Below are 14563 nucleotides of genomic sequence, written 5' to 3'. Positions count from 1 at the left end.
GAGAGATTTTTTACTTGCTGTTATTGTATTTAATTCTGGAACATTCAAAATAATAATTCTACCTAGATCAACACTATAAAATGTTACTTATTTTAATTAAAAACAACAAAAATATATATATATTATATAATACTAATGTAAAAATACTTTATAAGTATGCTTAAATAGTGCTTATATTTTTTTTTAAAACTAAAATTATAGAAAATTTTTAATTGAATCAAAGCTGTGTGTGTGTGTGTGTGTGTGTAGAAAAAAAGAAAAAAAAACTATTGAACTGACCCTCTGAAATAGAAATATTTAAAAAAAGTAAATGACTAAAGCTTAAACTAAAAGTTAAATGAAAACTGTAAATATAAAAAAATAATAAATATACATTTAAGCTAAATATAAATATTTAAACCAAAAATAATCCAAATGATATAAGCAAATAATAAAATTACTAACAACTAAAACTCAAATAAATAACTATTTTTAACTTCAAAATTTAATTATTTATTTTGACTATAAATTATAATATAAAAGTTAATATGATAATATAAATTGAAGCTCCATAGAAATATAAAAAAAAACTGATATATAAATAAATGAATAAATAAATAAATATATGTACATACATAAATAAATACACCTAAACTAAAATGAAAATGAAAACTAAAAAGCCAATTCAGAATTTAGATTACCGTATTTTTCGGACTAAGTCGCAACCAAGTATTTTAATACTTAAGTCGCATCAGTCCAAAAATACGTCATGAGGAGAAAAAAAACGTATATAAGTCGCACTGGACTATAAGTTGCATTTATTTAGAACCAAGAACCAAGAGAAAACATTACTGTCTACAGCCGCGAGAGGGTGCTCTATGCTGAAACCGTAATGTTTTCTCTTGGTTCATGTCAAAAAAAAATTGATAAATAAGTCGCACCTGACTATAAGTCGCAGGACCAGCCAAACTATGAAAAAAGTGCGACTTATAGTCAGGACAATACGGTAATACTATAACATAATAATATAAAATGCACTTTGGTCGGGGGACCAAATACAGTAAAAAAGATTGTATTAAATTTAACTAAAATGTAAGTTCATTGTTAAGAAGAAAATACCTGAAATTTTCAACGATAAATTATTATAATTTTGTTTTTCAGTTAACAATACTATTAAAAATAAATATGTATTTATGCTGGATAACAGTTACCAAATTTCCAAATTAATATTGATTGTTTTACTTAACTACATTTCATATTACTCATTTGTGTTGTTTAATTGCATTAGTTTAGTACTGTGCAAATATTTTTATTTGGCTTTGTTCATGGAAACAGCAGTGTTAAACACAAATAAAACTCCCTCACTGACTTACTTTCTATGTACAAGTCTCAAAGGAAGAAATACACACGCTGAAGTCACTCCATGAATTGAGTCCTAATTCAGTCTATTACAATTGTTTGCGCTGTACTCCTTCACTTAATTTGGCAATCCGTGACAGCGGATTGGAAAGAAATGTCAGAAATAACTAAATGAAGTGCGGTCGTTTAGTTTGTCGCCAAAAACAGTCGGTAGGTGTGACACCCTCGACCAAAATCGAGTCGGCTAGCGGGACGCCGCCTTCAGCAATTTCCTCGCGAAAGTGCGACAAAGACAAACGTATATCCTCACACACACAAAGACTCTTTCAATCTGGCACAAGTATACACCTTTCAATTTCCTCTCAGACACACGGCAGAGACAATCACACACATGCTCACACAATTCAGGCCTCAGGCAGACTGTCAGCGGCAGCGTCTCCGCTCTAATAACAGAGCTCATTGAAGCATAATTGAAAATGACTTTGGAGAATTGCCACATTAAGGGAGCGTGGTGGATATCTGCAGGTGTTGAGGAGAATTGTGTTCAGGGAAAATAGACTGAGAGAGAGAGAAAGAGATGAAAGCAGCCGGAGGGGTTTCCCAACAGATGATGAGGAGAAGCCAAATGCTAAAAAGGAGGGAGGAACGGGATGGAATAGAAGGTGGATAAATAATAAAACTCTGTTATTTACATTTATAGATGGCACGCAATCTTGAGGACGTTTTCGTCATGCTCTGAAGGTAACCTCAGGAAATAAGACACATCTTTCAGGACAGAGATGGGGAGAAGAAGAAAACAATGACGCATGGATCACAAAAGTGGCAGTTCGCCTGCAGATGTGCATTTGCGGGTGTTTTGGAGAGGTTGTCTAGCATGAATGTCGAAGTGAAGCTCTATGTGCAGACAACATGAAGGTCAAAGAGCTCCACAAACAAAACACTTAACAGGGACAAAAATAATATAACAAAGGAGCACAAAAATGGGTTGGAACATACATCCTTACTCTATTATTCACTAGAAGCAGAAGTAAACTCACTACAGGTTGCGACCCTAGAGTCTGGAAAAGACCAATTAAATATAATTTGGAAATAATTAAATGCTCATTAAGGGCAAAGATCACACTGGTTGCATAATAAAAGTCCTGTGCTGCCTAAATTCAATACCACACTCTGTTCAAAGGTCTGGACCTAGCCTAGGTCAAAAAGCCTAGCAGAGGTTAGTCTCTCACAGCCAGAGCTTTCAATTACGGGATAACATGATATGGGCAGTTTCACTTTACAGCTTATTCCTGACAAGAAAAGAGTGACTTGACCAAGCATAGCTTGTATTATTAAATGCAGTTTAAATCGATGGTTATCCAGAATGGATACACAGGCATATTGTGCATTTTGCTCAATACTTCTAAAAAGAAAAACAAGCACAATATACAATTTTGATTAATTAGTTCCCCTTCAGGAACTCGAGCTGTGTTGGAACGCTATGGGAACGGCAACAGCATGACCACGCTCTGAATCACGTGTGTAAATGTATGCAGGCGATGTCACTTCCTCAAGCCCCACTCGCGGCATTATTTAGAAGATGAAAGCAAACAAAGTTAAGTCTGAAACAGGAACAGGGAACGATGTGTGTACTTCTAATATGTTGTTTGGTAAAATAATGGTCTAAATTCAGTTTTCATCGACTAAATACTAGACAAAAATAGTCATAGATAATTCTGACTAAAATAAGACTAAAATGCTCAGACTTTTAGTTGACTGAAACTTGACTAGACTAAAAAGAGTATGAACGTGACTAAAACTAATAAAAACTAAAATTACAGCTTCACACACAAAACAGACTAAAACAAAAATAAAACAGGCTGCCATAAACAACACTAGTGATATGGTAAAGACTTGGCAGAGGCTTCATCTGTACACCTTTCCCCAATCACTCTGCTCCGGTAGTTCTGAATAGAATATGCCGGGCCAGTGTCCATCTTGTTAGTGGTGCCATTTTGGCTGGGCCGAGTAAGCTTCTCGCCGACTCTCCGTGAGAGATCTCCCTCAGTTTTGGAACTGTGGATGTGGCCCCTGAGGGAGCACAGCTCATAAGTTCCGGTCTCTCAGCTGAGGTTGCTGAGACCATTCTCCTGTCCAGAGCTCCCTCCACGAGGAAACTGTACTCCTTGAAGTGAACCTTCACTTCTTGATGCGGCAACCTCCGGGTCGATCCAGTTTACTGGCCAGTTAGTTAAGTGCTGGAGTTCTTAAAGGTACTGTTCTCCACAGGGTTATAATACTCCACCTTGCAAGTTTCCATGGTGGCGCTAGCTGCCTACCACACCCCTCTCTGTGGTCGGTCTTTCGGGAGAGATCCAGTAGTAACGTTTCCTCCACAGTGCACTGAGGCTTCTGGCCAGAGAAGCTTATGCTAAGTGGTGGATTGGGACGCTATTCCATAGCTTTGAGTCCACTGATCTCCTCTCTCCCTTGGGGCTGAAGGCTCACTCCGGTGTATCCATAGCACACACTATGTCACCCCGCCCGTGATGTCTCTCCTATTCATTGGACTGATTACACACATGATCCAGAGTGTGGTTACGCTGAAGGTGTTCCCATAGCCTTTTGACGCAGCGTCTCGTTCCCTCTGGGAACCATGTTTATACTACTAAGTCATAAAACCAAACTCGTAGTGTCTGACAAATTTCTTGATAAAATTTGCTGTACATCCATGGTACCTGGTCAATTGACTTTCCTGGAGAACTGATGAAAAAATCCCTTAAGTGTTCTTATTCTGGAAGTTGCGTAATACCAGGGAATCAGATTAGAGTTTGCCAGGTCAATTCTGCTGTTAAAGGCTAAGACTTGAGAAGAAACAAAAATCAATACAGCATAGTGAAGCTATTCTTCTACTGTGATTTTTGACTCAGTATAAGTCAAGTATCAATATTTTAAACCATTATTATCACCGTTATTATTCTGCATTGATCGAGCATTGATTTGATTTTTAGGTAGGCCAAATTACATAAAAAATCAATAGCTGCTTATTTAATACTGTGATAATGTTTTAAAGTGAAATTGACCACACAGGTTCTCCTGGTTTGTTCAGTAATACAGATAAAAAGGTACAATGTGCAAAGCAATGTATTATTTGCAAGCAATGCATTAAAAATGCAGGAATAGCATTAATGCATAAAACCTCACTTCATTAAAGTACTAATCAATATATAACAAAACTTAGGACCCTATTTTAATGATCTAAATGCAAAGTGTAAAGCCGGCGCAGGTACACTCAAGGTGTGTCCAAATCCACTTTTGCTATTTTAACAACAAAAAAATGATTGGCGCGCCCGGGCGCATGGTCTGAACGGGTTTTCTCTATTCTCTTAATAAGTAATGTGTGTTTTTTGGATGTAACGTGCAATAAACCAACCAGAGTCTCATCTTCCATTCCCTTTAAGAGCCAGCTGCGCTCGTGCCATGACGGATTTGCTATTTACACAGCGGAATTTGTCAAGCGCAAGGACAGAACGCATCTCCGAGATGAAACGGAGCTGCTTGTCTGCGAGTAAATAGATTGCCTAATTATGACACATGCAATGACTATATATATATATATAATTAGCCTACAAAAAATTCTTATGCATTGCAATCCTTTATCTTTTTATATTTGGCAAGTTCGTGTGCTGCTGTGCATCTCTGTGTTTAATAAACAACGTGTACGCGCATTGCGGACCCGCCTATATTAATATGCTCTTTATATAACAAAGAAAAAACATTCCGACAGACTTTAGACCAGGTTTGAGTTAGTCTATGGCGCTGTCTATTTTTAGCTCCTTAAAATAGCAATGTGCTAGCAATGCGCCTGAACACACCTCTTTTTTAGAACAGCACACCAATGGGCACACAAATGGGCGCAAATGCATTTGCTAATTAAACGACGTGGCACTGGACGGGAAAATGCGAACGGCGCCGGACTAAAACTGCGTCGCATTTCGCTGGGTGTATTATATGCCCCTTAGACTGTAACAGAAAGAAAGAAATGTAATATAGGTGGTGAGCTCTGATAGGTAGAACTGTGGTAATATAATTTAAAGCTGAAGTCCGTAACGTTTTTTGGTTAAAAAATATCCAAAATCAAAATTTGAGCAAGTACATAACCAGACAGTGTTGCAAACTATTTCCTTACTTTAGGCTGATTCACAACAGTTAGCTTACAATAATGTTTTCAAATTTGAGCGGTATTGGGTTGGTTTTCGTGGGAAATTCAAGCATGTTGCTGCATTATTACATCACGTCTGTAAACATAAGACGGCTACTAGGATATTGGATGTGAGGATCCTGCAGGTGGAGGATCGTTTATAGTGATTTCTCACAGCAGCTAGAATAATTACATGTCCATAAATAAATAAATTCATGTCGGATTGTAATCCAGAAAGGATTTTTGGTAACACTTTAGTATAGGGTCCAATTCACACTAATAACTAGTTGCTTATTAGCATGCCTATTATTAACATATTGGCTGTTTATTAGTGCTTATAAAGTACATATAATGCATGACATCAATAATTCTACCAAATACCCTAAACTTAACAACTACCTTATAAACTATTAATAAGCAGCAAATAAGGAGTTCACTGAGGCAAAAGTCATAGTTAATGGTTAGTTAATAGTGAGAATTGGACCCTAAAATAAAGTGTGACCGGATTTTTTTTTTTTAAACACATGTGAATGAAATGTGCTTCTGATTACAGCTAGCCTGGGATAACACAATATTTGTATTTTATAGACAACCAGTTGGAAGGGAGCATAGTTAGATTTTTGGATTAAAATAATTTTTTGGTATGAAATTCGAATAGTATGACAATTAGAGATTGGACCGGGATAGGCAGCGCCAGTCCTGGAGTACCACTGTACCATTTTCTTTCAAGTTTGGAGCTAAACTCTGCAGGATATTGGCACTCCAGGACCGACATTGCCTATCTCTGGATTAGACTGTACAGAAATTGAAATCTATACACTAATACACACTATACTTATGTATATATATATATATATATATATATATATATATATATATATATATATATATATATATATATATATATAAATTAATACTAATACTCTCTGTCATATATTATAAAAACTGGTAAATATAACAGTGAAATTCCCTAATAGTAATTCCATGTTTCTCTATTCAAATATCAATATATCAGTGCATCAAAATATCAGTGCATTTATTCAGCGATCACAATCGCAAACAATACAATCGAGATTTCATTACAGAACACAGACCAGCTGAACGACGCTTTCATAAAATCACTCCAGCTTGTCAGTGTTTTCAGGTCATCGTCGGTGGCGCTTCTGCAATGAGGGTTAAGCACGTGCACATGGTTGCCAGATTGCTTAAAATAAGCAAACACTGGGGAGAAAATGTATCCATGTGACAGCGAAGCTCTGATTCGGGGATTTGAAAATTGTTCTCTGGCAACCGCTCTCATGAAAGCTCACGTAGTAGAGGCGTGTAGAGCAGTCCGCAGCAACGTTCCTTTTTTGGACGTTTGGTGTGTTCTTGTGGGAAATTATGCTTGAATATTAGTTATTCGATATTCCTGATATTTTCAAAATTTACATCGTTGTCAAAATTATTCAGATATTATTGCTAATACTCGATATATATAGCCCAGCCCTAATCCGAGCTGGAGCGCTGCCAGAGTACAACCCACGCAAGGAAGATAATTCCGCAAATAACTGCAATTCCAGGTTTTCAAACAGAGATGGTGACAAATAGGCAAAATTTACAGACTACAGCTTTAAATATATATTAAAGTAAATCTGGCTTGTGTCATTTCTATCAATAAAATTAAATTAAATAAAGTAAGTACATTTTTTATGAATATGTTATAAATATTATTATTTTTTTATCTTTTAACTTAAAAGGAAAAAATACACACACACACAACAAGACTGCAATGTAACATCTTTCTCAACTGCTCATCTTGTCAAGCATGCAGAAATCCTCTGTAGAGTCTCCTTTTCTCTCAATGATCTTCAAGAAAGCTTTTATGCTCAGAAATTAATCTTTAAAATAAAAGAAGTATAAAAGTTTGACATTTCCACAGGGCACTATTACTCTTGCATGAGGACTGAGACATTCTCTGGTTGCAGCCAGAAGGACAAACATTGGTTGCGCACACACTGCAGATGCAAGGGAACCAAAGGAGGATCAGACTGTGGTCAATTCAGGACCATCTCCAGCATGTCAACATCCAAGACATGGAGCTGGGATGAGAGACAATGAGCTCCCTGTCTTTTGTTTAATCCAGTTCTGGTTTAAGGGCGTCTGTTTTCTGGGAAGCTGTTAAAGCACAGCATACGTAGGGAGTGGAACTGAATATGGAGAGGCAAGGGATATGTCCATCAACGATGCACAAACATGGACGTATTCTCTCTGGACAGCAGGACTGATATAAGGTGACATCTTCAGGTCATGAGAATTCAGGTCTGCGAAAGTGTAAATGCTTGTCTCTAACTTTATATCTAGAAAGGGGGCATGAGGACGGACAGCAGAATGGAACAAGAGAACGCTTTCATATAGGAATGACCCGTGAGATTTTAGGGCCCTGGCCAGGACTGTAACACTGGTTGACTGTACATACACTACAAGTAAAAAAAAAAAAAAAAAAAAAAAAAAAAATATATATATATATATATATATATATATATATATATATATATATATATATATAAAACGATAGTAACTGATTGCAAAACGGAAGTTTACAGACACTACTCCGGAATTCAGTGTCACATTCTCCTTCAGAAATTAAAAACCATTTTGACTGGCACTGTGTATAAGAAGAAAAGGGAGGATGACCCCTTTAAAAACAGTGTGACTTTCTAAACTATATGTTTAGAGATGAGTTTATCTTGTATGATGATGCTCATCCAATACATTATTAAAATAAATAAATGAAACATTTGGTAATTTAGCTGCAACGGCACAAAATCTTGCTCTACCAATCACTGAAATGCATGCAATCTGACAGTTTAGCTGAATAATTAAATAAAGGCAAATCAAACAGCACCCCAGTCAAAGACATTAATCTGATTTAGATTATATAATTCTATGAATCATACATAGGCCAAAAAAAATTTTTCAGAAACTATGAATTCAGATTAAATGGTTCCATTTATTTGGGATTTGGGTTATGATGAATAATAAATGTGTTTGTAATTTACATTGAATTCATGCAATGATTAAATAACTAAATAAATCATAATATTTATTAAATATTAAAACTACCAGAAGTAACTTGGCACTTCTGAGTGTCTAATTTTAATTTATATCATCCAAAATACAATATAACAGTAATTGTTACTGTTCATAGATAGATAGATAGATAGATAGATAGATAGATAATGAAATGATAGAAATGTTCAATTCTCTTATGAATTCTCTGCCATTGATGAACAAACGTGAGCAGTGAGTTTTTCTAAAGTTTCCTCTAGCCTTTCTCACTTCCTGTGAGCCCATTATTCCTCATCACATACATTCAGTATTCACAGAAACCATTAAAAAAAAAGAAAATATGCAACATGCCAAGGACTTGCTAATGGAAAACAAGCTTTCATTTCTGTAGATTAGACTTTCTGCTAGGACGCAGAAATGCTATTATCTTATTCTGCTGTACTCTAACAAGACTATATAGCTTTGACAGATAAAGAGAATAAGTAAGAGACAGAAAGGGAAAACAGACCCCCCAAGCACCCCCCCCCCCCCCACATCTGTCTGTGACGCTTAAATCATTCAGCAAATGAGCAGCAACCCAATGAAATTGTTTCTTTTTGGCTCCTTTCCTCATACCCAGTCTTTGAAAGGTAGAATAGTAGAGAAGACTCCAATATTAGGACTTTTATTTCCTCTACCCTTCCTTTCTCCTGGCATTTCTTCCCTTTTCAAGGGGTGTGTTTGATAGTATGTTCATACAGACTCTCACATCCCCCTTAAAACTTGCTCGTGTGCTTCAAAGGAGTCAAGAGTCTGGTTGGTATTGGAAAAGAAGAGCTCTGCAAAATAACTACCCTCCAAGTTGAAAGTTTTCATTTGCATCCCATCATTATTTTTTCAGTTCTTTTCCCCAGTTAACTGTTTCTTTCTCCCCCAATTAGAAGCTTTAGATCCAATCAGCCTGAACTTATAACTGTGGAAAGAAATATTGCTCCAAACACTTTTGGAAAGTTTCCTCTCCATTGTGAAGACATGCAACCCATCCCGCTGTTTTAAAACGATGAGTTGCTTTTCAGAAAGACATTAGTTTAGTGGTTCTATTTAAGTTGTTAACCATTTAGGTTTGTTTTGGTTGTGCAATTTGTTGTAAAATGTCCCATTACCTTTTTGCATTAGATGTTCATTATTTTACTTATTGATAGTTTAAAAGTAGGCTAATTGAAGAAAATTTGTTAAATTGATTTTGTTAATGAGTTCAAGTGCTGGCAGAATTAAGGGAGTAGGGTTTACATTACGTTTATTCTAGGACTCTGTATTTAAAAAAAAAAAGAAAGAAAAAAACTCAAAACTTTTAAACTTCATCATGCAACATCTATGCTTTGGACATGACCAATAATTCAATAGACACACATACACACACACACACACACACACATATACACTTGGGGCTCTTTGACTTGTGCCATGAAGTAACATAAAGTAAAATAAAAATAAAAACAACCCTAGAAAACAGCCCAAATAGGGTTTGCAGCTCAAGGGTTTCCAACCACGGCGACAGTGCATGCTTTCATTTTCTGATGGTTCTGCTCTGAACTGGTCTAAACAACCTGCTCTGGATAGCGCCCAGTGCTGATAAGTCAGTTGCTTATTTTCCTGACATACTTAACATATATTAAACATAAAAAAAACTGCTATGAAACCAGATTTCTCATCAGTGGAGCACTCAACTCAGCAGATAAGCTCTGGAGACAAGCACAATATGACATGTGTCATTATAATAAATAAATTGGTGCCATGATAAAAGGAAAATGAGACCTTTAAACCTACAGTCTTTACGTTGACAGAGATTATCTGTCACGTATATGACTCTATTCCTCTATTTAGCATATTTTCCTTAGAATGAAAGACCCTTGGGGCCGCTAAAGCAGTACAGGGAACGGTCTGACTCCCATTTCTGACACATCTGGTGTGTTGATGGGATTTTAATTTGATTACAGCAAACATAACAAGTACCTCTGAGGCTGATTCTGAAACTAGAAAACCACTCGCAAATCCAGTCTAGTGAGCACATGCTGATGGCGATGATGATATTCTCAATTTATTATTATGACAGACACTAAATTAGAGTTGGCTCCAGGATATAATGGGAAGTCCCACCAGAGTGTAATTAAAAAGGTAAGAATATCAATAAAAAAAATAGAGTGTGGTAAATGACCTTCTGAATAATAATCGTTAGTGATTTATGATCGTCGCCAGAAAGCATGGGGAGGGGGCGAAGCAGGAAACCACAGAATTTTCATAAATCTTCTATATATTAAATCTGGAATCATAATCCTGAGGTTTATGAGCTTGAGGTGCGGTCAAATATAGCAACTAGAGTTCATAATAATACTATTACATAGATTTACTTAATAAAACTCAAGATTTCCTTCATGTTTATTTATGTTTTATTTTTGAGTAAAAAAAAACAAAACTTGTGGAACACTGTAATATAAAATGTCTGTCTAGTATGATCGGAGTGCACTGTTTGGAAGCCTAGCGTCTGTCAATTCCATAAAACCAAAAAGATCATAAAAACATCTACACGATTTCCCCCCCTAATAAGAGATGGCACAAAGAGAATCCCTGGGGAAAATGAACATGGGCAAAGTTCTTGTTTTTCTTCTCGCTGAGAGGTAAGTTCTGACTTCTTTAAAAGGTCAGGGACATCAGGTAAGTCCTGCTCCGAAAGGTCTGACTGGTTTTGCACGCGCTGACCTGTGAAATATCAGCTCTATATAGGACCTGCCGCTGCCAAAATGATGCAATTTGAAAGTCTGTCAGCGGTCACCCTTGCATGACCCCTCTAGGCAGCAATGCAAGCATGCAATGGAGATTGGTGGTCCAGAAGCAACTATATGCAGTTTTAGCTCGGCAGGTACATCTCATCATGTTATGCTTGAAAAGAATCATCGCTGAGTTCTGTTCACACTCACACAGTGCATATATTGATGCAAATACTTGAAGAGCAAACACTCTATTCACATTATCTTGAAAATACAATCATTTCTAACATTTTCTGCTCCATTATGAAGCATACCTTGGTCAAACTGAAGATACTTTCATTGTACGAAACAGATGTCATTTGCATCTTTCATACACAGAGTTTTTAAACAAATAAGTAAAAATTGAGCAACCATCATATTTTCCCTCTTTTACAGCAATAAACAACTCCACAAAAATTCTACACCACAGAAATCAGATTTTACACAACCTGAAAAGAATCGGCATTAAACAAAATAAATTAAAATGCGGATGAATCAAGTCATCAACTTAGTGTAAGGCTCGTTCCCGGCATTGACAATTGTGCTTGTTTTGAGTTGTCTCTCAATCTGGCAACCCATGTGAGCATAGAGTATAAAGAAACAACAGAAGAAACGACTCTCAAATATTTTGACATACCAAATAAGACATTTCAAAATTACATAAAAAAATACACTACTGCATTAAATTTACAAAGAAATATCAACATTTTCCAAGTTATGTCTGCCTGACAAAGATCGTAGTAGCAATTTCAACAGCTAGCTGTTTTACACGCGGCATCTTTAAATGAACTCTTATTCTAATCAACTGCAACAATGTTTCAGAACTTTAAGAGTTCCATTTTTCATCTATTTGTGCTGATGAATTATAAATAAGATATTAGGTGTTTCCTCTTCCTCCGAGAACGCAGGATGTTTGCATGAGAAAGAGGTACAGTGCTTTGAGCAAAACAAGTGTCAGTTCTATTACTGGCATCGATATTTCCTTCACATCCACACACAGAGGGGTTCATTCACTTTGAATATTATCTGAAAAAATGACTGATCCGGCTCCATTGTTTAAGGTCATGCTGTTCATTAAAACTGACACGCCGTTTCTCAGAGCGATGCTCATGCCCTGACCTTTCTCAAAAAGTCAACAGCTGTCTAGTTTTCTGCTAGCGGAACTAAACTCCACCAGTTGCTCCTTCAAAATCCACCTCCATCTTAATTGAACTTTGATCTCAATTAAGAATGAAGATGTGTGGGCCCTGAAGTATATTATGTCACGAAACAGCGTCAGTGACCAAAGTTAAATGCAGATGCAGAAAGAAAATGGCAATCGACGCCAGGTTTTTAGCCTGTGTAAATGAGCACAGAACTCCCCAGAGGCCTGATTTGTGGAAAACTGAGTATTAGCAAGCCATCATTTTGTCAATACATACTTTCATGGCTCTGGTAGCAGTCGCTGTGATGTATTAAATGTGAGACTGCACAGAGCTGCAGGGTTTAGAAGGCCAGACTACACAGCTGTGTGAGAATTCAGTCAGGTTTGTGATTGTATTTGAATTACTGTTGATTTGAAGTTGGTAGGCTATTGTGTTTACCTACATAGCTATTGTGTTCTTTTATTTTCATCTCGATCTTTATCATTTCAAATAACCAGCACATCAGTAATAAAAATAAATAAATAAAACAAAATGTCCCAACCTGTCCTCCAACCACGCTCGTATAGGTCGTTGGACCAAATCCCTGAAATACGACCCATCAGAACGTATACTACAATTGCGCACCTATCGACAAAAGGTCGTTTTCATATTAATGTTTTGTACTCTTTTATTTGCACTCTGATTTGCGTTTCGTGTAGCTCAGTCGGTAGATTATTGTGTTATACCTTGATATGTAATCATGCTATCATGAGTTCGATCCCAGAGAACGGACGTGCACGTAAAATGTATATGCTTAATAAATCATAATTTAGCATGATTTCTGTGAGGGTTAGGTTTAGGGGTGGGGTTGGATTTGGTCATTCGAACTAATAAGCCACCTAGTAAAAATATGTACAAATTACTGTGAGATTGGTGTAAAAAGTCCACACATTGCATTTAAATAAACGTGTGTTTTGATTAGTAATGACATTATACGTCATTTCATGACAACTGATGCAACGCGATACTCTCTTTTTTTTTCCGTCTGCTAGAGGGCACTTAACTTTAAAATGTAAATATAGGTCGTAATAAGGTGCTTGCACAAAAGACCTATAAGGTCATTTTTTGTTGGAGGACAGGCTCAAATGTCCATGCAGAAATGTGATGATACTGTAAATTAGAACTGTGAATAATTAACCTCTAACCACTGTTTATTAGAGTCACACCTCAAGGACCTGTTTTGTTGATTTTTATCTTCTCCATGTGTTCTGTGTCACCTAGTTTTCCCTCATGTCTGATTACTGTCATTTGGTTCATGTGTTTGTCATTAATTACCCTCATCAACCCTCCTATTTAAGTTGTTTTTAGTTCAATGTCTGTCGTCTGGTCTACTTAGTCTCTATGTCTGCATCATGCCTTTCCGTCCTATGTTTGCCCTATTGTGGATTATTAAAAACTATTTGCATTGTTCATCATCTTCATGCATTTCATTCACCTTAGCTGTGACAATTAGATTGTGAACTTTTCACTTTCTCTCTATTTCCAGCTTCTTTTTTATTTTGACCCTGGACCACAAAAAATATCTTAATTTTTCGAAATTGAGATTTATACATCATCTGAAAGCTGAATAAATAATATTTCCATTGATGTATAGTTTATTAGGATTGGACAATGTTTGGCAGAGATACAACCATTGAAAATCTGGAATCTGGGGGTGCAAAAAAATGTATATACTGAGAAAATTGCCTTTGAATCAATTCAAATACATCAACTGATTCTCAAATCAGCTCAGATTGATACATAACACTAATAATAATAATAATAATAATAATAATTGTAATTATGAATTGCATTTACAAATAACAGATCAGACATGTTTGTGAATCTGTCTTAAAACTTCATATAAATTAAATACAGTATAATTGACTTCCAGGACCTTTTCCCAAATTTGATGTATAGTAATTGCTTAATTGCAACAAGTACGGCATTGTATACTGTAGTAATCATGTACTTATATTGCACATAGAATGAGACACATCCTTTACTAGGAAAATCATTCAGTGTATTCTCAGAAAACCCATTAACCT

The 14563-nt window shown here is 36.2% G+C and overlaps 1 protein-coding gene across 1 annotated transcript in view; it reads right to left on the bottom strand.

The window, feature by feature from the left end:
* The window catches only part of sorcs3a (sortilin related VPS10 domain containing receptor 3a), a 207272-nt gene that overhangs the window by 113118 nt on the left and 79591 nt on the right, over nt 1-14563 (bottom strand). The gene's annotated exons all lie outside the window — the stretch shown is intronic.

This window comes from Carassius gibelio, chromosome B1 (assembly GCF_023724105.1).
Source record: "Carassius gibelio isolate Cgi1373 ecotype wild population from Czech Republic chromosome B1, carGib1.2-hapl.c, whole genome shotgun sequence".
NCBI lineage: Eukaryota > Metazoa > Chordata > Actinopteri > Cypriniformes > Cyprinidae > Carassius > Carassius gibelio.
Note: the sequence above shows the minus strand (reverse complement) of the source record. Positions and strands in the feature narration are given on the sequence as shown.